Below are 27,351 nucleotides of genomic sequence, written 5' to 3'. Positions count from 1 at the left end.
CAGATAGAACAATGAGCCTTTCCACCCTATATCTTTTACATCACTTTGCCTATCATGACTCTAAATACATGGAAATTAGGAAAAAATGAACATTACAGATATGCATCATCATGGGACGTTTCCCATACAAAAATAGAAGCAAGGTAGCCCTCTTTTGATGGTGGTACATATCATGAGTGCGGCCAGGAAATCTTTGTTGCTATAAAACTCAAGCTGCCCACCTGGGAGCCTCAAACCCCAATACACACACACACACACACACACACACACACACACACACAAACACACACAGAGTAATCTATAACCCAAGTAACTATTCGAGTTCATTTCAGGTGCTTTTATACCACCTTCACCTCTCCCCAGTAGCTGATCTGGAATTTCAGGCTACAATGCTATTCAGATAGGAAAGACCTAACATGTTCACAGACACATGTAGAGGACAGTAAATTAAACACAAAGTGATTTAATGAGCTTGGGAAAACATGAAAAGCCCTCTTGAAGGAGCTGGCACATAGGCTCTGCCTTGAAGGAAACTAAGGGCTCATAGTAGCCCAAATGAGAGAAAAAGAGAGAGAGAGAGAGAGAGAGACAAAGAGAGACTGAAAGAGACTAAGAGGGGGGAAGAGAGAAAGAGAGAGAGAGAGGGGGGAAGAGAGAAAGAGAGAGAGAGAGAGAGCATTTAAGACATGGCAAATAGTCTGTGACAAAGCGTGAAATACTGGGTATATAAATACCCTGTGAACATAAAATAAACCACACTGGGAAAGAGGAATTTGTATTTTATCCTGTAGATAATGGGCAGTCACTAAAGTTTCTTGAGCACAGGAGTGACATGGTTCAACCTACACTTTAACATAAAGTTTGTCTCCTTTCACCCACTATAGGGCAGGACTTAACACTGTTTGTTATGAGGCTCAACCCTTCAATTGGCTATGGAATTCTTGAACTACATCTGGAAAGGACCTCCCAGGGATATAAACTAATCACTTCTTCTTACAGAAAAAGGAAAGGAGATTGTGAAATGCATGTAGTATTTGACCTTGTACTGAACAAAAGCCTTTCACAGTCTGTTAATTACAGTTTCTACAAGGACTTTTTGCTTACTTGTGTCCTCGTCTGTTCATAGGTCCCATTCTGGACCTATGAAGAGACAATGGTAGGGATTTTAATATCATATTCTACTGTGGAGTGCCCAACCTCTCCTTCCTTCCTCTCTTTGCCTAGAGGAAACTCACCACTCTGTGTGTCTTCACTATTTTTCTACATGAGGTTGAGATCAATTTTTCTCCTCTAGGCCTTAAAATCTGTATAACTGATCAAGCTAAGATGAATGAATAAATACTGAAAGCTAGAGATAAAAAAAAGTGGGATGGTTCATGCTCCCCAGGAGGTCCCATTGTAATGGGTGAGACAACATAGAGGAGACTTCAGCTCCAAGTCAGATAGGGAGGCCTCAGGACCCTTTATTTATGGTGCAGAGGTAATGCAGTTGGTAATGCCTTTTCATCATTGTCATTTCCACTAATAAGATCACATCAATTTTGGCTACTGAGCTGCTTGAGAATGCCAAGGATTTGGGTAGCAAAAACATTCTTTCCTTAATCTTCAGTAGTTGTGGCTTCAGTACCAAAAGAGGCATTTATAGAGAGGTAACTCTATTGAGGTTTTCACCTAGGTATGATGGGAGGAGGGATTGAGCTACCTGTACAATTGGGTATTTGCCCTTCCCAGGCCTCTTGGATCTGTTTGCTTATTGGTAGAAGTTGGTGATGGTGGTGGCAAAGAAGGAATGTCCTTTATCTGCATATGATTTCTCACCTCAGCATGAACTTTCCCCAAAAATAGCTCTGGGGTTCAGGATGAAAAGTGGTTGGATTGTTGAGGTGGCACTGTTATTCCAAGAAGCAGAAGAACCTTGGGTTCAGAGCCTCCCCTATCTCCAAGCCTTAGGGGAGTTGGGTATGAGTTGGTGGTGAGAGTTTTATTGCCTGATGCAGGCTACTTCTTGACTCTCCCTCCAGTGACTTGCTTGCTTAGCGCAACTGAATGACCACATAGGATTTATATCAGGGACTCAAGGCTGGTTCAATATAACAAAAATTATCAGTATAACTGACCATCTCAATAACAAAAACAACAGAAATCATATGATTGTCTCAATAAATGCAGAAAAAGTCACTGACAAAATACAACCTCTGTTCCTATTAAAAAGCCTGGAGAGCATAGGAATATATGGACTTTATCTTAAAGATGATAAGTAGTTTCTATCTAAAATCATCAATACATGTTATCTGAAATGGGAACAAGGTAGAAGCCTTCCCAGTACAGTTAGGGTTAAAGCAAAGATGCCTATTATCGCCACTATTATCCAATATTGTACTTGAAATGCTAGCTATAGCAAGAAGAGGAGAAAAAGAAATTGAAGGAATTAGAATAAGCAATGAATAAAGTACCATTCTTTGCAGATGATATGACAGTATACTCAGAGAATCAACTAAAAACTAGTTGAAATAATTAACAATTTTAGCAAAGTTGAAGGATATAAAAACAAACCCACATAAATGTTCGTCATTTCTATATGTAAACAACAAAGACCAGCAGCAAGAGATAGAGAAATTTTATTTCAAAACTGTAGACAAAACAAAGTATGTGCCTCCACTTGCCAAGGCAATCTCAGCAACTATAAGAACACAATTATAAAACACTTCTCATACAAATAAAGTTAGATCTAAACAACTGGGAAAATATTCATTGTTCATGAGCCATTATAATTTTTAAAAACTTACCTAGATTAATCTATTTATTCAATGTCATACCAATCCAACTACCAAAAAGTTATTTTATAGAGCTAGAGAAAATAATAACAAAATTCATCTGGAAGAATGAAAGGTCAAGAATATTAAGGAAGTCAATGAAAGAAAATATGAAAGAAGATAGTTTGACCTTACCAGATCTCATACTGTATTATAAAGTAGTAATTATCAAAACAATCTGGTACTGGCTGAGATATAGAGTGGAGGATACGTGGAATACATCAGGTATACAATATATTGTAGTAAATGACCATAGTAATCTAGGATATGATAAAACCAAAAATCCAAGTTTTGGAGTCAAAAAGTCATTATTTTGACAAAAACGCAGGGGAAGCTAGAAAACAGTATGGCAGAAACTAGGTATACACTAACTCATACTGAATGCCAAGATAAGGTCAAAGTGGGTACATGATTTACATAAAAAGTGATACCATAAGCAAATTGGGAGACCCTGGAATAGTTTACCTGTCAGATGTATGGTTAAGAGAAGAATTTAAGACCAAACAAGGTATAGAAAGCCTCATAGGAGGTAAAATAGGTAATTTTGATTATACAAAATTAAAAAGTTTTGCATAAACAAAACCAATGCAACCAAAATGAGAAAGAAAGCAGAAAACTGGAGGAAACTTTGCAGCAAGTATCTCTGATGAAGGCATTATTTCTCAAATACATAGAGAACTGAGTCACGTCTATATGAATACAAGTCATCTTCCAATTGATAAGTGATCAAAGGATATGAACAGGCAGTTTTCATACAAAAAGATCAAAACTATCTGTAGTCATATGAAAAAATTTTCTAAATCACTATTGGTTAGTGAAATACAATTCAAAATAGCTCTGAGGTACCATCTAACACCTATAAGATCTGCTAATATGACAAAAAATGGAAAATGATAAGTGTTGGAAAGGGTGTGGGACAATTGGGACACTAAGGCACTGTTGGTGGAATTATGAAGTGATCCAACCATTCTGGAAAGCAATTAGAAACTATGCCCAAAGGGCAATCATACTGTTCATACTAGGTCTGTATCCCAAAGAGATCATAAGAAAGGGAAAAGGACCTAATATACAAAAATATTTATAGCAGTTCATTTTGTGGAGGCAAAGAATTGGAAATTGAGAGGCTGCCTATCAATGGGGAATGGTTGAACAAGCTGTGGTATAATGTTGTGATGGAATACTATTGCACTATAAGAAATGATGAGCAGGCTTATTTCTGAGAAACCTGGAGAAAATTATATGAACTGATACAAAGGGAAATGAACAGAGCCAGGAGAACAGTGTGCACAGTAAAATCAATATTGTACGATGAAGAATTATGAATGACATGGCAAACCTCAGCAATACAATTATCTAAGACAATCCCAAAGGACTCATGATGAAATATGCTATCTGTCTCCAGAGAAAGAACTGATCTGAATACAGACTGAAGCATAGCATTTCTCTTTTCTTTCTTTCTTCCTTCCTTCCCTTCTATCTTTTATTCTATTTTTTATTCAAGTTTGCTTGTACAAAGTGACTAAAACGGAAATATTTTACATGATTGCACACTATATCAGATTGCTTACCATCTCAGGAAAGGGGATGTGGGGAGGAAAGAATAGGATTTGGAACTCAAAATTTAAAATAGTATTTAACATGTAATTGAGGGAAAAATAAAATATTATTTTTTAAAAAGAGAAATAAATGTAAAAATAGGTTCCAGTTTTGCCAGCCTTGATTTTTCTCTAATTGGTTAGATTAGAAAGTTTGCCAAATAAAATACAGACTGACTGACAGACAGAAAGATTAGACAGACAGACAGATAGATGCTAGATGCTAGATAGATAAATAGATAATCTTTTAGGCAGAGATTCCAAGTAATGACTTAGACTACAATCTCTAGCCCCAACCCTAAGGCATCAAATCTTTAACAGATGAGTGTTCCTTGATTCCAGTGGAACTGACCACTGACTTTAAGGTTATACAGTGTCATGAATAAAGAGCTGAATAATAGGTTCACTGACATGATCTGTTTTGTAGGGTGACTCCAAGAATGACTCCTGGATCTTTGCCCTGGCCATCCTGCTCCGCAGCACTTTTGTCTACAACAGCATGAACACCATCAACCACCAGGCCTTGGAACAGATGCAGTATCCTTTCAGAACTTCAGAACATTCATGATATCTTCAATGATAATGTTCCCTCACTAGGATAGATGATAAACTATCCACACTTTAGGAATTGTCATTATGAGTTACTTTGCCAAGAAATATCTGTCACTAGGTGGCCAACCTTTTGGGGTCAGCGTCCCCAAACCAGACTGGCTTATCCTCACATGACAGCCTGGCACCAGGTCCACAAATGAAGCCTTGGGTGGAACTTGGTTGAGCTTGCCATTAGACATCAATATTCCACTTCCATGCTCAAGAATTCTGAAATGTCTCAATCATTCCATCTTTCTCTCTGCCTTATCCCTCTTCCAAGCCTCTTCTTCTCCCCTCTTCCTCATCTCACATAATTCAGTTGTCCTCCTCTATATCCAATCCTTCACCCCTGTCTCACATGAAGAGGTGACCCCTCTCCTTGCCAAAGTCAACTTCTTGACTGCTCCCTAGATTGCATCTCATTCCATTTTTTCTAACGTTTTCCTTTCTATCATCCTTACCCTTTTGCTAATCTTTCACTAATCTATAGGTTGCATCCCTGTCACTTATAAAATCAACTGTCTCCTCCATCGTTAAAAAAAAACCTTTACTCAATTCTACTATCTCAAAACACCTACAATCTTATATCTCTTTCTTTTATAGTGAAACTTACTGAAAAGGATGTCTAGAATCAGTGCCTCTGCTTCCCTTCCTCTGACTCTCTTCTAACCCCTCTGCAATCTGAATTCTGACCTCCTCATTAAACTGAACCTCCCCTATTCAAAGTTGACAATAAACTCTAAATCCTCATTCTTCTTGACTTCTCTGAAGCCTTTGCTATCGTGGATCAAGCTCTTCTCCTAGATACCTGCCAAGCCTAGAGGCCTGTATTGGGCTACCCGAGTCTTTCTTACCTGTCCCAGGTCTTCGGTTGGCCAAACCGGATAAACGTATGAGAGAAAGGACGTTCCAGAGTCAAACAGGGGTTGAGCTTTATTACAGGGTTTCGGTTACAAGTGCAGGGGATCTTCCTTAGGAGGAAGAGGGGGAGATTTCCTAAGGAGGCTAAGCTTAAGGGATTGGAAGTAGAAGTACAAGCGGGGAGAGAGGGGGAGGGGAGAGAGGAAAGAAAAGAAGCAGAGCCCTACTTTTCTCTTTGGCTCCACACGTGCTAAGAGAGAGCTTTCTGGCTTCGTTAATCCTACTTAATCTTCAGCCACACAGTTTGCATCTCAATACCATGCTGTTAGGTAACTAGGTGTGCTCCAATCCGGGACGACCTCGAGGGCAGGGAGACTCCACCCATCAGGTATCTCCGGGGGAGAGGCGGAAATACCCGAGCTAGCCGAGCTAGCTCAGTCTGACCTTCTCGAACCCCCGCTGTTCATGGAGGGCCTCGTAAGACTCTAAGATTTAGAAGTCCCACTTTTACCCGCCCGAGACCGTCCACACGGAATTGAGCTTCCAGTCCCAACAGATACCCTCCCTAGATTTTCATGACATGATTTCTCCTGCTTCTCCTCCTATTTGTCTGACCCTTCAGGCCCTTTTGCTGGACTTTCATTCAGGTAATGGTCACTGACCTTTGGCATCCTGGAAGATTCTTCCCTGAGTTGTCTTCTTCCATTCTACTTTCTTGGTTGGTAATCTCATTGGATCCAATGGATTCAGCTATCATATCTATGCTGATGATATTCACATCTACTTATCCAGCCCTGAACTCTCTACTGAGTTCTAGGTTCTCAGTTCTAGTAGCTTATTGAATGACTTCTCTTACTGGACATCCTGTGGACACCTCAAACTCAACATGTCCAAAACAAAAAATCTTTTCCCCAAAACCTTTCTCTCTTCACAACATATTAATGTCATGAACACTTCCATCCCACCCCTCAAGTTCTCTAAGTTCTTGACCTAGGTGTCATCCTCAACTCTTCAATCTCTCTAATTCTCTGGATCCAATATGTTATCATGAGTTTTCATTTCTATCTTCATGATATGTCTCCCATGTACCCCTTTCTTTCCTCAGATATTGCTACAATTCTGGTGCAGGTCCTTATCACCTCACACCTGGACTATTTCAATAGACTGCTGGTTGATTTCCTTGTCTCAAGTCTCTCTCCACTCCAGTCCCTCCTTTATTCAGTTAGGAATGTAATTTTCATAATGCACAGATTTGACAGTACTACCCCATCATCAACTTAATAAACTCTGGTAAATCCTATTGCCCCAAGGATCAAATAGAAAGCCTGCTTTTAAAGCCCTTACCAACTTACTCTTTCTTACATTTTCAGTCTTCTTACACATTTCCTCCTCATACTCTAGCATCAAACCACACTGGCCTTTTTGTGATTCCTCTCATTCGACATTCCATCTTTTCACTCAGTGCTTTTTTACTGACTGTCCTTCATGCCTGCAATTCTCTCCCTTTTCCCTCCCAATTTCTATGTTCCCTTGTTTCCTCCATGATTTAATTCAAATCCTGACTTCAGCACTAGATCTTTCCCAAACTTCACATACTACCAGCATTCCTCTGGGTATCTCTGACATTTCTATAATGTGTATCAATATATATATATACATGTGCATACATACACATAGGTATATATACACACATACATATAAACTTTGATATCAGTATAGGTGTATATATACATATATATACACAGATATATTCATATACGTATATATGCATGTATATAGCAAGCATCAGTTGCTTGCACATTATCTCCCCCAATAGAACTTGAGCTCCTAGAGAACACATATAGCACTTAGAATGCTATCTGATGTATAGTAAACATTTAATAAATGTTTCTTAACTAGTTGGTTCAGTACAAGAACTTATATTCTAATATCATAGCAATCATGAATCATAATGAGACCTGGGGTCTCACCAAGTTGATTGAAGAAAGCTCAAGTTGATCACTGAAAAGCTCTTTCTTTCACCTTTTACATATGTGTTTAAAATTCCCTGAGTACAGAAGGGAAGGTGGAGGAGAGAATTTATAAGACTCAATGGAAGGAAGGGAAGATCCCATGAGTAGAAACGGGAACTGATGAAGTTGGTGGGTGTTTCCTTTTCCTTATCTATAATTTTAGATATGTAACTGAGCTGACAGAACAAATCAGGGTCAAAGCCTCACCTAATGCTATTGGAGAAGACTCAGCCAAGTTTGTGGACTTCTTCCCAGACTTTGTATGGACTGTGCAGGATTTCATCCTGGAGCTTGAGCTAGATGGTCACCCCATCACCCCAGAAGAATACCTGGAGAATGCCTTGAAACTCATTAAAAATAAGTTATTAGGAATCAAGATTGGATATATGGGTGGCCCTGAGTGCCGAGGGGGAATAGACACCAAATGGTTTTCAGTTTCTTTGGAGCTTAGCTGTTTATTCCTGGGTTTTTCTTTTGAATCTCATGGACTATAGGAATGGAGGCTGAAAGCTATCAAAGCCCTCATGACTTTGTTGAGGGCCAATTAATCTCTTTTTTGTAGTTCTAGAATTTTCATAATTTAGTGACCTCTTCCAATGGGGGATAGTTTCTGAGATAATGATTTTTGCCAACTTCTGTAATGGGTCTGTATCTTATGAACTTACAAAAGGAAGTGGATGTTTATGTATGTCCTGCATTTGGTTTGTGAGCATGGGATTTCAAAAAAAGGGAATGACTTGATTTTACAGGTTATTTCATTCAGTCCAGGGCACGGCCTGAGCAATTCTTCCTCTCTAGTAACAGTATAGACCTTGTTCATAACGAGAGATAGATAGCCATGTCTTTGAAAAGGCATATTGTACATCAAAATTAGAATGACATTTGGAGTTCAAATTAAATCACTGGTGCTTACTGCACATGAAACGCTGGGCAATTTGGGCATTTAATGTGTCTGAGCCTCAGTTTCTAAATCTGTAGAATGAAGTGTTTCAACCCCAAGATCTCAAAAACCTCTAGCTATAGATCCATTAGCTAATGAGAACCAAGGGTTTCTCCTCTTGAGAATTCTAGAGAAGTACTGGCTATGTCTCTCTCAAATATATCTTGCTCATCCTAAAGATTACTGAGTGACCACCAGACGCTCACATTCAGCTCTGTCACTGCTCCAGTAATCTTTCTTCTAACACTTCACAAGGGGATATAAATTTAACTGTATAAATCTCTAATCATGCACAGTTTTTATTGTAGGCTGATAACTAACAAATCTCTGGTCACACATAATTTTCATTGTAGGCTCTAACTCCTGCATACAGGCAGGGATGCTGATCTCACTGGAAATATCTAAATCATGTTTGACAATGAGTTCCTTCAATTCCAGTCAAAAGGCATTCATTAAATATCTATTCTACCCAAGGGACTATGCTAGGTGCTCAGCATATAGGGACAAACATGCCCACCCTCAAAAAGGTTACATGCTGGTGGAGGAAAAAAATGTGAAAGTGAGGAAAATATATATACAGAATAAATGTGGGGAATGAAAGAGGTAGAAAGGGCTAAAGAATCATAAGAATCATCAAAGGCCCTCTGTAGGAGGTACTGTCTAAATAGATGGCTGCAGAGAGTTAAAGGTTGCAGGAGGAAAAGGGGACAGGGAGAAAAGTCCAGGCATTGGAACTCCCTGGCCAGAAATTCACAAATCGGTGAAAGAATATCATATCCAGAGAACCAGGAGGCCAGTGTGACCGAAACAGAGTATGCAAGGAGAATAATATGAATCCAATCTAGAAGGATTAGAACCAGGTTGGGAAAGGTTTTACAGCAAAGAGCCTGGTTTGTATTTGGCTCCAGAGGCATTGAGGAAGCACTGTAGCTAGCTTCTTGAACCAGACAGTACCATAATCAGGCTTGTTCATCAGGTATATCCCTTTGGTATAGTATGTGCAATGAGTGGGAGAGAGGAGGAAGTAGAGGCTGGAGGACTAGTTAGGAGGCTACTGCAGGAGCGCAGGTGAGAGGTATTTGTAGTGAATTGTTATTGTTATTGACTTCACACATTTATTAACCTGGGAGTCTGTCTTCTTCCTGATATTAGCATTCAGCTCTTGAGTCCTTTTTTTTATTTTAGGGAGCCACAATTCTCTTTCTATATTATCTATAATTAGTCAAGTAATTTGCCAAATTTTATCTAAACATAACTCAACTATGAAACTGTGAGAGGTTCCTTTCAGATCTGAGGCAAATCCATTTTCTCTGCATGCTTTTAGGTGTCTCCTCTGAATATCACAATACATTATCCTTATAAGAAGTGAACTGTTGTTTAATTTCTAATAATCTCTCCCTAATCACTTCTAGTTTTAAAAATTCTGTGTCTGTCATTCTTATTTCAGCTCAGATACATGAAGGCTTGAATACAGGAATGACCCTTTTGTCCCAGGCCTGTACCTTACCATGATCTTTTTCTTCCTATCCCTCAGGCAAGGATCACAAAGTTCAAGAGGCCAACACTACAAGAGAGTGTATCAAAAAATTCTTTTCAGAAAGGAAGTGTTTTACATTTGACTGCCCAACAAGTGATAAGTCACTCTTAGCCCATCTTAAAGATGTCCAAGAAAACCAGCTAGAGCATTCATTCAAGAAGAGGGCAGAAAAATTCTGTTCTCGCATATTTTCAGTGCAGAACCCAAGACCTTAATGGGGGAATCATGGTCGATGGGAATCATGAGTTTTCTTTGCTCCAGTGAATATTTGATTGGGATTGGATATGTGTCCTTTGTTTCTTTGTATGTGCAAAGGTATATTAAGATTTTTGAATGATTGTCCTTATGGACTTGGTTTCCATTGTTCCTGTTTCCTGAACTTTCTGCTTAAAAATCCCTAGGAATATGCACTCTGAGACAATGTCAGTGATCTTTGATGGAGACTAAATTGAATTAGAGAGGTGCCACAGGTGTAGAGAAAGGCAATTGCCTTAATTCTTCAAAAGTGAAATGAGTGGATTTAGTAAAATATAAGCCCTCCATGCCACAAGCAACTTGGCACCCAAACTGGGGCCAATAGCAGTTCTACAATATCTAAATTATTTTTTTCTGGTTTCTTGCAATATTTTCTCCTTGACCTCATAATTCTGAAATTTGGCTACAATATTCCTCAGAGTTTTCATTTTGGTATCTCTTTCAGGAGTTGATTCCTTCAATTACTATTTTACCCTCTGGTTCTAGAGTATCAGGACAATTTTCTGTGATAATTTCTTGAAAGATGCTGCCTAGGCTCTTTTTTGATCATGGCTTTCAGATAGACCAATAAGTCTTAAATTATCTCTCCTGAATCTATTTTCCATGTCAGTTGTTTTTCCATTGAGGTATTTCACATTTTCTTTTACTTTTTTTCATTCTTTTGAATGTATTTTACTGATTCTCAATGTCTCACAAAGTCATTAGCCTCCACTTGTTCAATCCTAATTTTTCAGTAATTGTTTTCTTCAGTTACCTTTTGCACTTCCTTTTCCATTTGGCCAATTCTACTTTCTAAGGAGTTTTTCTCTTCAGTGAATTTTTGTGCCTCCTTTTCCATTTGACCAATTGCCTTTCTTAAGGATTTGTTTTCTTCAGTCAATTTTTGTCCTCCCTTTTCCAAGCTGTTGACTCTCTTGCACACTTCTCATTTCTTTTCACAGATTTTCTCCTACCTCTCTTATTTGACTTTTAAAATCTTTCTTGAGCTCTTCCAAGATTTTTTTTAGGTTAGAGACCAATTCATTTTCTCCATTGAGTTTTCAGATGGAGGTATATCGATGATGTTGTCCTCTTCTAAGTTTGTATTTTGACCTTTCCTGTTGCCATAATCATTTTCTATAGTCAATGTTCATTTTTGTTTGTTGCTCATCTTATTTGCCTATTTCCTGGCTTTTAAAATTGAGTTTTCACCTGGAGCATAGGAGTCACTGTCTCAAGCTTCTTGTGATGGGGGCCTGGGGCCTTGGCACCACCTTTGTGTGCAGGGGAATCAGGTGCTGACTTCTGGAAACTATAGGGGTCTGGTACCTTATATGGTACTGAGCTGGGGTCCAACTGGTGGTGTGTGTTGAGGTGAGGTGTGGGTTTTCTGCATTTTAGCATGGCTACACTGAAACACATGGAGGTCTGGGTGCTCAAGAATGCTTTCTCTCCCAGCATTGAGCTGGAGCACTTGGAGGTCAGATCACCACACAACGCTTGCCTTACCAGGACTGAGTGAAGCAAATGATGGCTTTCTCAGATTGAGTCAGCTGGTTCCCCTGGCTATGGTAAGGCACCTGGGGCATCCTGGTGTTGGTGTTTGCCTGCTCCAGAACCTGGGGACTCAGGATCTCCCACTGGTTTGATGAAGTGGGGCTTGATGTTGGCTTGCTGGGTTACTTCTTGTTCCCAAATGTGCTCCTCTTTTACCCAAGTAAGACAGACCATTCTTGGTGATCTTTCAAATTTCCCAGACTAAAAGACTGCTCTAACTCATCTTTCCATTGTTCCAGGACTTTTCCTGGGGCACTACTCTCTGGTTATTCAGAGGTCAATATGAAAAAGTGATAGATTTACCATTAATACTTCCATCTTGGCTCTTAGAAGTCCCAGTCTCTGGATAGGCTTCTAGAATAAAAGTCACCAATTCTAAGTGGATCAAGGAAGGTTTGTGTTCTACTTTGTCAGCTACTTCCCATACTCTTCCTCCAATAAATCTAGACAGATACCACCTTTCACCAGTTACCATAAAACCAGCAAAATCTCTATTTCATGAAAAGTGAGCAGTCTTCCTTTTGAAATCTAATCTTGGGGATGATTCTGTCATTTTTAATTAAAGGGAATAAAACAAAATGATTAATTTTGGAAGCCACAGCTCAAAGTATGAACTGTAACTTTTTTTAAAAGTCTATTATAAATACTATATTCTCTAAGCCCTTGTCTTCAGCTGCTTTATGCAAAAACTTCTTCCATGGCACCCAACACAATCTTTTTAACCTCTCAAAGGTGCTGCTTTGATCCTATGACAAAATAACAATAATAATAATGATGATACATAGCATGTATATGCTGCTTTAAGGTCTGGAAAGCATTTTTAAAAATTGTATCTCATTTTATCCTCACAACAACCTTGGGGTTAGATGTTATTATTATCCCCATTTTGCACATGAATAAACTGAGGCAGAAACAGGGAACATGACTTGTCCAAGGTCATATAATTCATAAACATCTGAGTCTGGATTTGAATTCAGGTCTTCCTGACTCCAGTTCTTAACTGTAACATATTTCTTTTGAACACCTATTTCCCTGCCCCCTAGAAGTGAAGAGTCCCCCACAGAATCCAGGATTAGGAGGAAAAGAGGAAGTCAGGTGGCTATTCCAATTTTTTCTAATTTATTAACCTTCAGCTATGTACAGAGCACTCACTGTACTAGTGGTCTGATGTTATATTCTATACTCGGTACCTACACACAGGCACATGAGAACCACAGATGTTAGAGTGGCAAGTCTACTCAAGACTCAAATAGGTCTGTGATCTCATTGATTGATAAATCCCTCCAGGTATGCAGGTTCTGGAGTTCCTTCCAGTGATTCAAACTGCAACTCATCCATGTTTGCCCATTCTGGGTGACTCTCACCCATACTTTCTCAAGTGTTCACCAGAGGTTATTGAATGCCCAATATGCTGGAGGTTTTCTATATTTTCTCCAAAATCTTGACGGAACCAGCAGAGTATTGTGGTCACCCAACTATTTTGCAGATCCTCAGATTCATTCTTGACCACATGGCTGCCTTCACTCTGGCAACACACTCTTCTTCAGTGCCTCCTTTGATTCCATCCCAAAGCTATTTTGAGGAAGCATCGATGCCAGCCATGCTTACTTCAAACCTGGTGCAGTCCATGACTCTTTCTGAACTTACTCCCATTCAGGTTCCTGCCCCCTCTTTTCAGCTCCCCTTTATTTCTTGCATTACCTCTGTAAGCCTCAGAGGCGTAAGGTTCACAGGTTGTGCTAATTACATGTTTTCACTTCTATCAATGTATTAATTAGTATGCTGATTTTTTTCCCCTTCTTTATTTTGGCATTAAAAAACACAATTTATTATATTGAGTGGCTCTCTAGGAGGGGAAGGAGAGATAATGGGGGTAAACTATGATGACATAAAGACAAAAATCAATAAAAAATTCATTAAAAAAAAAAGATGTTAAGTTCCCTGAGGTCAGGGACTATGTTGCTTTTTTGCATATATTTGTATTCTCAGTGCTTAGCAGAGTACCTTGTGCATAGTAAGTGCTGTGAGCATCCAATTTTCTCTTCCTGCCATACAATTCTTTCAATAACATCCTTTACAGCTGTGGTTCTTCAGGTTTCCTCATTGGTTTTGTGCTGCAGGCTCTCAAACTCCCCACCCACATAGTTCTCCATTGCCCTGCACGTGATGATGACCTTTAGTTTATGGAAGCAGTAGCATTTTGAGTCTCTCTGTCATGTAGTAACATCAGTGAAGTGCTAGCATTGGAAAAAATGCTCCCTTGTTGTTCTGGGAGGTTGGAGGCAATAAACGTCTTTCTCAATTTCTCAAAAGCTATCTAGACCCCTCTACCCTTTCTTTTCAAGTCTTGGTCCAGGTCACTGTCCATACCACCTGTTCCAAATCTACATACTGTGGAATAAGCACAATAGGATGTCCATTCAGGTGCTTGTTGAAATCTGTGCGATAGATATTCTTCAGTTACTTGGCCTCTTTTCTGTGGGTGCCTAGGTCAAACAAAGATTACAAATCTTGTCCACATGGCTATGTAAAGCTTTGAAACTGAATGCAATCCACAGAGCATTATTAGCAAATAGGAACTTGTGAAGGACTTCATCATGCACAAAGCATCCCACCTAAATCTGGAATCTACACTGAATCCCTTCCCATCAAAGTACAAATATTTTTTGGAGGGCATAAGGCCCCACCAGATGTTTGTTTTCAGTGGGTCATTGAAATCACTGGCCTAATTCTGTGAGTTTGTAAGTACAAATATTTATGTATGTGTGTGTACACAGAAATATATGCATATATATGCAAATGTATACGTACATACATATATGTATGTGTGTACATATGTATATATATATATATTTCATTCAGTTGTGTCTCACTCTTCATGATACTTCCTGGGGTTTTCTTGGTAAAGATACTGGAGTGGATTGACATTTCTTTCTCCAGGGAATTAAGACAGAGTGGTTAAGTGAATTGCTCTGGGTCACACAGCTAGTGAGTGTCTAAGGTGACATTTGAACTCACATCTTCCCAACTCCAGGCCCAGCATTCTATCGATTGAGCGACCTAGTTTCCACACACACATACACACACACACACACACACACACATACACACTATGTATATTTCATATATATGCATAAATATACATATACATATTATCTTGAATGGTATTGAGATATAACAGGAGACACCTTGTTATAAAAAATCCTGTAAGACATCATTAGATTCTACCAAGCTGAATGTTGTTGGGGTTTTTTCAATCAACCAACAGGCAGCACAATGATATTTCATACTGTCTACATCTTTCAATCAGTTATGAGATGGTAAAGATATGGTGCATTGTGAAATATTTTTGGGAAAGCTTGTTTCTTCCTTATTAAAATCATCTCTGCCTGTGTACAGATGAGCCTCACAAACATTTTGGATAGCTATGACATAGAAGTCAGTAGTTAATGGTGCCTTAGTCATCTCTTTTGATATCCATCAGGTCTTGAGATTTTTTTCCCTAAGTCTTTGATAATTTCCCCTGATGACAGCTTGGGGTACTGGAGAGCCCTGGACATGGAATCAGGAAGACCTGGGTTTGAGATCATTGTCCTCTGTGTGTCCCTAACAAAATCCTGTAACTTGCCTAGGACTCTTTTTCCTCATAGACTCAATGGCCTTTAAGGCCTCTTCCAGGTCTGCACCTCTGATCCTGTGACCCCACAGGTCTTCCCCTTCTTTCATGCACATTTCCAGGGAGTGGCTCCATCTCCAATGTGCCCTTGATCTGGCCCAGCAGACTTTCTGGGCTGTGTTCTCTTTAGTGCTATTTCTGCTTCTTTTGAAAATACCTCAAGGCCTGGACTACTGGGGTCCATGCAGCTGGAAACCAGGAACAACTTTATCTGCTGTCTACATTTGCACCCCACCCACCACCTCTTGCTCTGGGAATAGAGTTCAAATTCTTATCTCCTTTGCTACGGAAAAACATGACAGTCAATTGTTCTGTGGCTGATCTCCCCATCTCTGCAGATCTGTCCTTTTCTACTTGGCTCCAGATGGTGAGATTGCAAATAAAGTACTGGGTGGAAGTTGCCAAGAGCAGATTTTGGGTCATTGTAAAAGAAAACATCCTATTAACATGAACCACCTCAAAGTGGAATTAGATGTTTCCACCAGAGGTAGTGAGTTTTCTCCGCAAAAACTAGATTATCAATTTCAGTGTATTGGAGGAGGGGGAATGGGTTCATCTGATTAGAGTTATGCTGTCTAGTCTTCTGCTGTTCAGTCATGTCCAACTCTTCAAGACCCTGGGGACCATATTGTCCATGGGGCTTTCTTGACAAAGATCCTGGAGTGATTTGACATTTCTTTCTGCAATGGATGAAGTAAAACACAGGTAAAGTCACTTGCCCAGGGTCACCTAGACAGTAAGTGTCTGAGGTCACATTTGAACCCGTCTTCTGATTGGACCCAGCACTCTATTCCCTACTGCAGCAGATGTTTTCTGAGATCCCTTTACATTCTGACCAGGCTGTGATTCTCTAGTACAGTTTAGCTCTGCCTTTTTCTCAGGGAAGACTCTCCAATTCTGCTCAAGTCTTCCAACTCTTGTCCTTTCAAGCCATCTTTCATGCCCTGTCTCCACTAAAATACATTCCCCAGCAGTCTTCTTCTGCTCTATTAGCTTCCCAGTTTGCCCTTTCCTTGGCCCACATCACCAAGGCTCAGTTCTCAGGTCACATTATCCCTCCCCACCACCATCAAACCATGCCTCTTCCTGATCTAGAATGAACCCTCCTACCCCCTCAATCCAAGTCCCTCTCCTTTGGTCCCATCTTAAGCCCTCCATCCTCTTCCTCCTCATCCTCATCCAGGCCCGGCACCTACCTTCAGCAGCCACAGTCTCTCTTCCCTCAAACTATGACTCAGATTAAACTTTCCTCTCTCAGGTGTAACCCCAGTCCTTTCCTCACCTTTAACCCCAATGTTATTAGTCCAGAAATCACAGCCTCTTGACTTACCCTGATGCAAAATGCCAGGAAACAACCCAGTCAAAAATAACCCTTAAAACTTAAAATTTTAAGAGTAGACACTGGGGTACTTTGATAGTGCAGTGATGGTTTTTGTTCCCAGAAAAGAGTAAGAGAGTAAGGGATCCAGATGGTGTAAATGGACAATATCCTTCAACTGTGTTGTCTTTTGGTAGAAATTAATTACAAAAAACACAAATTTTAAAATCACAACAATTCCAAGTTATGTGTGAATTTGTTTTAGACCAACCTATGTTCCCTATCCTTCCTGAAATTTTGTAAGGCAGGAAAAATCCTGGCCAGCAATCTGCATCCCCTGCCGCACCACACCCAAATCCCTCCCCCAACACCTTCTACAGCTTCTCAGGTCACCGAGTGACTCAAAAGAAAAGCTCTTTTTCGTTTGCTTCCGTTTTGGACGGTCATTTTTTTTTCTTTTTTAATTTTTAACTATTGTGAAAGCCCAGAAACGCCCAGGGCTCAGAAGCTGAGACATCAGAATAAAAACCGACAGTCACGAAGCAGAGAAGGAAAACGAGAGCAGAGAAAATAGGAGTTCCTCCCTCAGACTCAGAGGGACAGGTAAGGATTTGCCCCGTCTTTCCTCTTCCATGGGGGCTTTCTTCTAGTGCCCCTTTATTCCGTTTGAGAGCCGCGGAGCAGGCAGCCCCATTGTCGCTCCATTCGGTCCCTTTGCTCTGCTTGGCTCTGTAGCTGGAGTGTCCTCTCTCACGTCCGGCGGGCAGAGGACTCCCCAGCCTCCTGCCCGCGAGGCTCGAGCATCACCTCCTACAGGACGCCTTGGCTGCCCTCCTAGGGGCCACTGCCTGCTCTCCAAAGCCTCCGCTTCTGTGTTATCTTCTCCCCAAACCTCTGCTAAGCTGCAAGGTGCGCCAGGGCGGGCTGTTCTCCCTGCTCTCCGTATCCCTAGCTCTCATCCAGGTGGTCTGAATAACAAACGTTGGCTGATTAAGGGGTGTCAGAGATTCCGGGAAAATGACCAGCACCAAGAAAAGGCTGAACACTCTAATGGAGAACATTAGGGATGAGCCAAGTTTAAATCCTGAAGGAGTGCCCGCAGCGGGCTGAGCGCTCACTAGCTCTTCTCTCTGTTTTATGGACTGTTTATGATCTCTGCTCCTATCCCCTGCTTACATTTTTATTTCAATAAATTGGGTTCTTTTCAAACCTCATTTATTTTGCGCATTACAAAACATGATTATGTGAAGGGATCCATAGACTTACCCAGTGTTCGAGGGGCCCATGAGTTAAAAAATGTTAAGAACTCTAGCTCTCTCAATCCAAAAGTCATCAATATAATGGATTATTGAGAGTCTAAATGTCCATCCTTGGGGCAATCTCTGAATCTTGCTTCGCAGTTGTCTTTCCACCAAGGTTCTCTTTGTCAAAATGTGACATTTCTTGGAGTCCACTGAAGTTAGTAGCAGTAAGGCTAGGAGTAACAAACTTAGAAAGTCTCCAAACAAAAGCTCATACCATATTAACAGAACACCAGGACTGCTGCCCGAAGGCAGCCATAAAAGAAACCACTTCCTTGTCAAAAAGGAAGAAGGACACTGATAGATGTCCTAAGATTTCATGACATATAGGTTTAAACATTTACCTAAATACTCTATGAACAAACAAATACCACTTTACACAGCAATAATAAAGACTGAAAATAGATACACACTGCTGAATTTATTTAATGTAACTGATATGTTGAAATTCCTAAAATGGAACCAACTACCACCCAAGTTCAAACAACAATATGGAAGTGTAGCTGGCAGTGCAGTGGAATTAGGGCCTGGAGTCAGGAAGACCCAAGTTCAAATTCAGCCTCAGATACTTCCTGGCTGTATGACTCTGGATGAATCACTTAACTGCTCTTTGCCTCAGTTTCCTCATCTGTAAAAAGGGGATAATAATAGCATCTCCTTCACAGGGTTGTTGTGAGGGTCAAATGAGAGAAAATGTGTAAAAGGTGCCAGCACATGTAGCAGGGGCTATATAAATGTTTATTCTTTTCTTTTTCCCAATATGCTGATAAGGAAGTGTCAATCAGGTGATTATTGTTATGCAGAATTTAGAAAAACTGAGGGATTTCTTCATTCTTCTCCAGGTTACACTCTTGACTCTCCCCTGTACTTTCTTTAACGTGCCATAGAACCCTCTTTATCCCAGAAGCTCTCTCCACACTCCTGTAGTCTCTCCCTGTGTTTGTCTGGTTCTTTCCAGAAACTCCATTTGAAGAATGAGGTCCAGGCCAGCCACATGTTCATTTTTCTACAGGTTGCACTGCCAACTCTCCCAGATTTTCTCTAACATATCCCTGAACTGATGCCTTTATGTTCTCCTTCCCCTCCTTTGGCTTCCTTTTATGTGAGTACCTGAAAAGGCCTTAGCCTAAAAGGCCAAGGTCTCCCACTGCATCCTGGGTTATCTCCAGTCATACTGATGAATATCTGCTCATTGGATCCAGATGGCTCAGGAGGAGAAAGTGAGGCTAGTGACCTTACACGGCCCTCCCTCACTCAAAACAAAGTCAAGTGCAAGTTACATCATCACTTCTTTGATGTCACGGTCTTCTTCAAAAATGAAGGACCAACACAACTAACAACTGTGTGCCAGGCACTGAGCTAAGCAGTGCAGACACAAAAAGATCTTTGAACAGTAGAAAAGTCTCAGCTGGTGAAGAGGAGCTTGAGAAGTTGTGGTAGGAAAATGTGGCCAAACCCAATGCAACTCTCCCAAGGCTGTCAAGGATGAAACTGCTTTAGATAACTGGAGTCAGAGAATTTAACACTGAACAATCTTGTGCTTTATAGAACTAGCATGTCTGTAAAAGTGTTAACATTCCTATAGCACTTTAAGGTTTGTAAAACATTTCAAAATATCTCATTTTTTCTCACAACAACTCTGGAAGGTAGGTGCTATTTATTGTCCCCATTTTTACAGATGGGGAAATTAAGGCAAATAGAGGTGAAAGGACATACCCAGGATAAGTGTCTGAGGTTGCATTTGAACTCAGGTCTTCCTGACTTCCAGACCCAGCACTCTCTCTCCATTGCACCACCTAGCTGCTTTTCAGAACAGAAAGGGAAGAGGATGAGGCAATTAGACCAAGAACATTGACAAAGTACTATTAACTTTGCTTTAAAATTTGTGTGACTTATGTTGTGGAGGCAGCAGTGTCACAGTCCAGAGGATAGTGGACTTGAAGTCAAAAGACATTAGTTTGAGCTCTCCTGCAGAACCCCTTACTAGCTACAGGATCCTTCTCGTCCTCCATTTATTCATCTGTAAAATGGGTTTTGTGGTAGCATCATTGTGAGGATGCAATGACATAATACATTAAAGCTCTTTGCATGCCTTAAAACCTGTAGAAACCCTAACTATTGTGCTCAAAAATACTATTTAATTTGAGCCCAAAAACTCACTCTGACAAATAATTAGGCATCATCCTCGTTTTACAAACAGGGAAACTGAGAACTGAGCAGTCCAAGAGTTTTGCCCAAAGTCACAGTGGGAAGTAAGTTGCAGAGGTCAAACCCAAAACATGACTAGGGGTTTTCTTTCCCTCCATAGTGCTATATCTTCTTTGCCACTAGAGGGAATTAGAGGGCAACTCAGATGTCAGAGTCAGAGTACTCCCTCTCAGTCAGGAATTAACCAACAGGAGCAGGGAGCGAGAAAATCTACATAAGGACCCTAGGGGGGGTGCCACAGGGCAAGACGCCCTGGACCTGGAGTCAGGGAGACCTGAATTCAAGTGTAGCTCCAGATATTCACTAACTGTGGGATCATGGGCAAGTCACTGAACCTCTGTCTGCCTCAGTTTCCTCCCCCATAAAGTGAAGCTAATAGCACCTCCCTCTCAGAGTTGCTGTAAAGACCAAATGAGATTTCGAAAGCTCTGAGCTCAGTGCCTGGCACAAAGTATTAAATAAGTCAGAAAGAGCAACCTTCTAATTACTAACATTGAAGAATAAAAACAGATCTAGGCTCACTAAAGGGGTCTTGGAGGATGCTCAACACAGAGGCTGAATCCAGGCTTCTTAATCTGGGGTCCATCACTCCCTGCAAGGGAGATCAGAGGACCCTGTAAACCACAAAGGGGAAAATATTTTGATAACTGTACCTCATAGAATCAGCTTCTTTGTAACATCTGTATTTTATTTTGCGCATTTAAAGACCATTATCTGAGCAAGGGTCCATAGAATTCATCAGACTATTACCAGGAGTCCAGACACACAAAAGTACATCCTGTTCTAAATGGAAGAGGGACCCCCTATAGAGGAGGAGATTTACTTCAGTTTGCCTCAACCCCACACAACTGTAGGGCCACCAGAAAGAGACTTAAATAACTCAAGGGTTTGACCTAAATAGCCACACAGGAAAAACCAAGTAGATGAAAGACACCTAGTGATCACTAGACAAGTGTGTCTTGGATAGATGCTATCAGTGGACATTGAGCTAGACTTGAAATGAACAGGAGAAGGAGAATGGTTTTAGGGAAAAAGCAAAGTTCTTTTTGGTACTCCAGTTTCCTCCCTGAAAGAATAATGCTTTTAACACCAAGATTTTTCTGATGATTTATAACTGACTACAAATCAAGGGACAGTACAGTTTTGGAAGAATGGGAGTTAAGCATCATCCACAGAATAATAAAGAACCATGTTGCAGGTGTGAACAGGTTACAAGTCACTACACATGAGGATTTCTGTGACAGAGACAATGCAAGGCATGTATTCAGAGAAAGGTATAGCTGAAAACAGACAGTTTGACCACGGGAGCTCCAGCATGAGCAGGTGCCATAACAGCACGCAGAAGTACAGAAAAGAGATGGAGCTGCCTCAGAGCCAGAGAGACCTGGGTTCAGGTCCTACCTGACATATACTGGCAGACCTCTCAAGCCCTGAGTGTCCCAGACAGCTCTTTAAGTCTGTGAGTTAGGGAGAGTGTGCCTGTCTTCACCAAGAATGGGAGATTCTCTGTTAAGAGTTCCCACGCCAAGGAAATCACAGGTCTAGTTCCTACCTTCCCTTTCACCTCTTCCCTACCAAAAAACAAACAAATACACACCTGGGCTTACCTCCTGACCATGACAAGCAGCTTTGGAGTCAGAGGCCCTGAATTTAAATCATGCCTCTGTCATTCATCACTTATGTGATGTTGGAGAATCACTTGCCCTGTCTGAGCCTCATTTAATTATCTATAACATGAAGAGGTTGGACAAGTCTTAGGTCCTTCTAGCTCCAAATCTGAGATTCCACGATCCCATGACAACTTATCTCAATTATGTCTCTTTTTTTGACTCTCAACATATACAACATATTCACAGCCTTAGCCATGTAGTCCCTTTCAAAGACAAATAAAATTGATTGAAAAGCTCTTTCAGCCATTTTCTACCACAGGTATTTTGTGCTGCTGAGGCCTCTCCTTTTCTGAGGCCTCACCTTTTCCAGGTTTTCATAAGTCTACTAAAAACAGCTTTGGGCAGAAGGCAAAGACACACTGAAAATGGAAGCCAAGTTGAGCTCTTTACTGGGTAAGTTAGTAACTACACAGATGTATGGCGTGCACACAGAAATGGTGGCTATATTATTACAGGATCATCAATTTGAAACTGGGAAGAAGTTATCATTGAGTCCAAGCCCACCTCCCTCTGTTTTTCAGAAGAGATCACTGAGGCCAGAAGGGAGGGGATGCCCAAGGTCACAGAGTCAGTAACTATTTGAGGTGGGATTCCAACTCAAATCTTTCTGTCTCTTGAGTCTAGCACTGTGTTCACTATGGCACTGTCTTCCACTGGGAAGGAAATGATGAGCTCTGCTGGCTTCACCATCTTTAAGGGCACATCCCATGGGGTGTCCTACAGAAATATCAGCAACATTCAGTTACTGTTCTTACGTCTTCTTTAGTGGAACACTTCTTCCATTCTAAGCAGTGCTTTTCTATTTTAAAATTCCATACTCACAGGAACAAAAGATGCCTTGAGCCTGTTCATCTAAGCTAGATACCCAGATCCCCAATCAGTTTGTCACTGACTTTACTTTGTCTTTTTGTATTCAGCTTCTTACTTCCTTCCCCTCCTTGGTCCACCCCTCTATTTTCTCTGTTGTCTTTCTGGCTCCTCATTCCACTCAACAGATGATCCTATCTTCATACAGAAAGGGGCATCAGGGGTCCTATGAAGCTGGGTTAAGACAGAAAAGGGAGAAGTAGAAAGGATCAAACATTTGGGGTTTGGTTAAGGAAAGCAGACAACAGTCAATTACAGGGCCCCATAATAACATTTGGTAAAGACTGGACAAACCCAGAAGGTGCTCAGGAGGTCACCTAATGATCTCTGCCAGATGAAGGAGAATACCTTTTTCTTCTTTCCTAATGACTGTCAGATGAAGGGAAGGCTTTGGAAGTAATCAAATGTGAAAGGCACAGGAGCAATCAGGATCTTTTGTACCTTCCCAGCTCCAATTTATAAGATCCTAGAGGCCATCCTTAATAGATTCAACTTCTTTTAACAAAGCGAAAATCTAAAGCACAAAGAAGTTTAAATGACTTGTCAGTGATCACAAATCCAGCTTTCTTTCTAGTGTACCATACTGCTTCATATTTCTATCCCTCTAACAATCCCCAATACAGAATATCCCAAAAGTCTTAGGGCAGTTTTACATTTTACTAACTTGAAAGTATGCTAATACTTTTGTGACATCCTGTGTATGTTGTATATATGTATGCATACATACATACACACATATGTACATGTATATATGTATATATAAAACTTGACCTATTGTGTAAGTGTATATATATTGGTCGTTCAAATCTAAACTTACACATAAACATGAATATGTGAAACAGGTATATTTGCATGTATGCTATGTATGTGTGTGTGCATACATAGATATGTACGTTCAAATCTCAGTTGGTAGCAAATCATTGAGTAATATGGGGTAAAGTGAAAAACAAAACCCACCGAAGACAGTTCACAGAATCTCAGAATTGGAAAAGACCTTAAGGACCACCTACTCCAATCCAAACTTGAACCAAAACCTTTGAATCATATACTTAATAAGTGGTCATCCATCAACTTGAATACAGTTAGTAAGGAGGAATGTACTACCCAAGGCAACCCCTTCTACTTTTGGACAGTTCTAATTGGGCAGGCAGATGGCACCATGGATACAATGCCAGGCCTAGAGTTAGAGAGCCTTATCTGTCTTAGTTCAAATCTTGCCTCAGACACTTACTATAGATGTGACCCTTAGCAAATCACTGAGCCTTGCATACCTCAGTTTCCTCATCTGTAAAATGAGCTGGAGAAGGAAATGGCAAACCACTTTCCGTATCATGAAAAGCCCAAATGGGGTAATAAAGACCCAGCCACGACTGAAATGATGGAGCAACAACAGCAAGGAAAATTTGCACATAGTTATTTACAAGTTGCCTCCCCCATCAGACTGGGAGATCATTGCGAGCAAAGACTATTTTTACCTTTCTTTGTATTCTCAGTGATAGCACAATGCTTGGCACATAGTAGGTGCATAGTAAATACTTGCTGACAACTTCTTATACCCAAACCTGGATGTGTCTGTCCTATAACTTCTTCCCACTGCTCCTTTTTCAGCACTCTGGGGCCAAGCAGAATGCTTCAAACACTTAAAAACAGCTTGCATGATGTCCCTCTGGGTCTTCACTGAACCAGACAAAACTTACTAAGTCCTCCAACTGACCATCACTTAGCAGGAGCTGAGGCTAGCTGTACTTGACAAGCAATTCTGCAAAACTTTCTATACCAGCTCAGACTTGAAGAAACAGAGAATAAAGGATGACCATGGAGTTCCTTGGGCCTAATCTGCCTTGCTCAAATACATCTTGTGTTTGGTTCTGGGAGGAGGTTTAGGTTTAGGTCCACCATGTTTTAAGATGGACTTGGAAAAGCTAGAGGGTATCCACCCACAGAAGACTTACCAGAGCTGTGAGATGACTGGTGCCAATCACTGAAATCAGCTGAAGGAAGGAAGGATATGTTAGGCCTGGAAAGAAGGATCAGTTGTTTTGAAGTATTTGATGGACTGTTAAGCAGAAGAGGAAATGAATTTGCTCTGGCTGGTCTCTAATGATTGATTAAGGGTAGAAATGGCAAGAGGCAAAATTGAACTTGATGTTAGGAAAATCTTCATAACAATTAGAGCTGCCCTGAAATGTAATGGGCTACTTTGGGAGAGAGTGGGTTCCCCACATGGGAGGTTTTGCAGCAAAAACTGGATGATCATTCTCAATGACATTATAAGAAAGATTCTTGCTGAAGTACTAGCTGGGCTCAGTGGCCAGGGACTTAGCTGGTAACTATGAAATTCTGTGACATTTATTTCTACTCTTCGAAACTCATAATATCCTGAAGCCCCAAAGCAAAGTTAAATCCACAATCAACTATAATGCTCTTAGAAAAACTGGGTTCACCACAGTAAAGAATCATGGTATACCAAGAGACATCACCTCATATGTCTAGCCAGAGTCAAGTCAACAGGATACCTTGACTGTCAGCAGAATCTGGATCAAAAAACAGAGTGGCATTAGACAAAACCCCAAAGGACAGAGACAAGATGTAAAGCCAAGGCAGAACAAGAAAAGAGAGGGTGAAGCATCTAAAACAAGGAGAAAAAGACTGAGTCAAGAATTCAGCGAGTCTCAAGATATTTTGTGCCAAAGACCTAGTAGGCAGTCTAGTGAAAGCTATGCTTCCCATTTAAGAATGATGCTTTAAATACATAAATTAAAAAACATAAAATCTTCAAAAATACCAATTACCTTGAAATACATTATCAAACTATTAAAAAAAGACCCCAAGTTAGGAACACCTCATAGATAGTAGGTCAGGTTTAGGATATGAGACAAGGAGGACCAGATTTCATGAATGAATTCTTGGAGTTCTTTGTAACTCCCAGATCAATTCAGTCAGTATTACATGTGTAACAGCCACCCATTTGTTGAAGGAAGGAAGGAAGGAAGGAAGGAAGGAAGGAAGGAAGGAAGGAAGGAAGGAAGGAAGGAAGGAAGGAAGGAAGGAAGGAAGGAAGGAAGGAAGGAAGGAAGGAAGGAACGGAGGGAGGGAGGGAGGGAGGGAAAGAATGCAAAATCAATATGGCCAGTAAATCTTCATTCCCCATGGACTCCCTGTGAGGACCCTGTTGTGTCCCCAGTAATTTTCATTAACTATTAGAAGACAGTGGCAAAAGGCAACAAGATAACAATACTCTCAGAATTCTGCTAGGACTAAAGTTCGATCCAGAAGTTTTTTTTTGTTTCAATAATTTGAGCACTATATTGCAATATAATTTGCTTTCTTTGTAACTTTATGGATTTTACTTTATGCATTTTACTTCAAGAACAAATTCATAATAAATTGTGGTATATAAATGTAATGGAATACTATTGTGCCATAAGAAATGATGACCAGGAAGACTTCAGAGAGGCCTAGAAAGACTTACATGTACTGATGCTGAGGGAAAGGAGCAGAACCAGGAGAACTTTGTACACAGCAACAACCATAGTGTGTGAGGAATTTTTCTGGGAGACTTAGCCCTTCACAGCAATGCAAGGACTTAAAAAATTCCCAGTGGTCTTTTAAGGCAAAGTGCCTTCCACATGCAGAGAAAGAACTATGGAATTCAATCGCAGATTGTAGCAGATCATTTTCTTTTGTATTACGTTTTGGTTTGTTATGTGATTTCTCCCATTCACTTTAATTCTTCTATACAACAAGACTATGGTAAAAATGTAGTTAATAGGAACGTATGTGTAGAATCTATATTAAACTGCATGCTGTTTTGGGGAGGGAGCAGGGAGGTGGGGAGAGAGGGGCGAGATAGGGAAAGAAAAAATCCAGGTTGTATGGTAGTGATTGTGGAACACTGAAAATAAATAAATAAATATTTTTTTTAAAAAAGGAATAGGTAGAGATGCTACTTTAAAGAAAAAGGATATTCCCGGGGCAGCTACCAGTTCCCCAGAATATTGTTGCCACCTGTGGGCAAATGAAAAGGGTCCTTTATCTTATCTGCACTATGTTTCTTTCTAATATTTTGGTCTGACATAATCCTCTTTATCCTGTTAGTGTTCAGTAAGTTTTCTGTGTTTAGCAGATAATTCTTCACCCTTAGGGATAGTAACTGTCTGTCTCTAAGTCT

At 40.4% G+C, this 27,351-nt stretch overlaps 1 long non-coding RNA gene and 1 pseudogene across 1 annotated transcript; one reads left to right on the top strand and one right to left on the bottom strand.

Annotated features, from left to right (window-relative positions):
- LOC140523217 (guanylate-binding protein 6-like) overlaps nucleotides 1-18,198 on the top strand; it is a 28,878-nt pseudogene extending 10,680 nt beyond the window's left edge.
- A 4,481-nt stretch (nucleotides 18,199-22,679) lies between these two features.
- On the bottom strand, nucleotides 22,680-25,197 carry LOC140529938 (uncharacterized). The gene is made up of 3 exons (XR_011975741.1): nucleotides 25,133-25,197; nucleotides 23,529-23,694; nucleotides 22,680-23,354 (listed from the first exon to the last, which is right to left on the bottom strand). It is a non-coding gene; the product is annotated as an uncharacterized lncRNA (long non-coding RNA).
- Between the last annotated feature and the right edge of the window lie 2,154 nt (nucleotides 25,198-27,351).

The sequence above is a fragment of the Notamacropus eugenii genome, chromosome 2 (genome assembly GCF_028372415.1).
Source record: "Notamacropus eugenii isolate mMacEug1 chromosome 2, mMacEug1.pri_v2, whole genome shotgun sequence".
Lineage (NCBI taxonomy): Eukaryota > Metazoa > Chordata > Mammalia > Diprotodontia > Macropodidae > Notamacropus > Notamacropus eugenii.
Note: the sequence above shows the minus strand (reverse complement) of the source record. Positions and strands in the feature narration are given on the sequence as shown.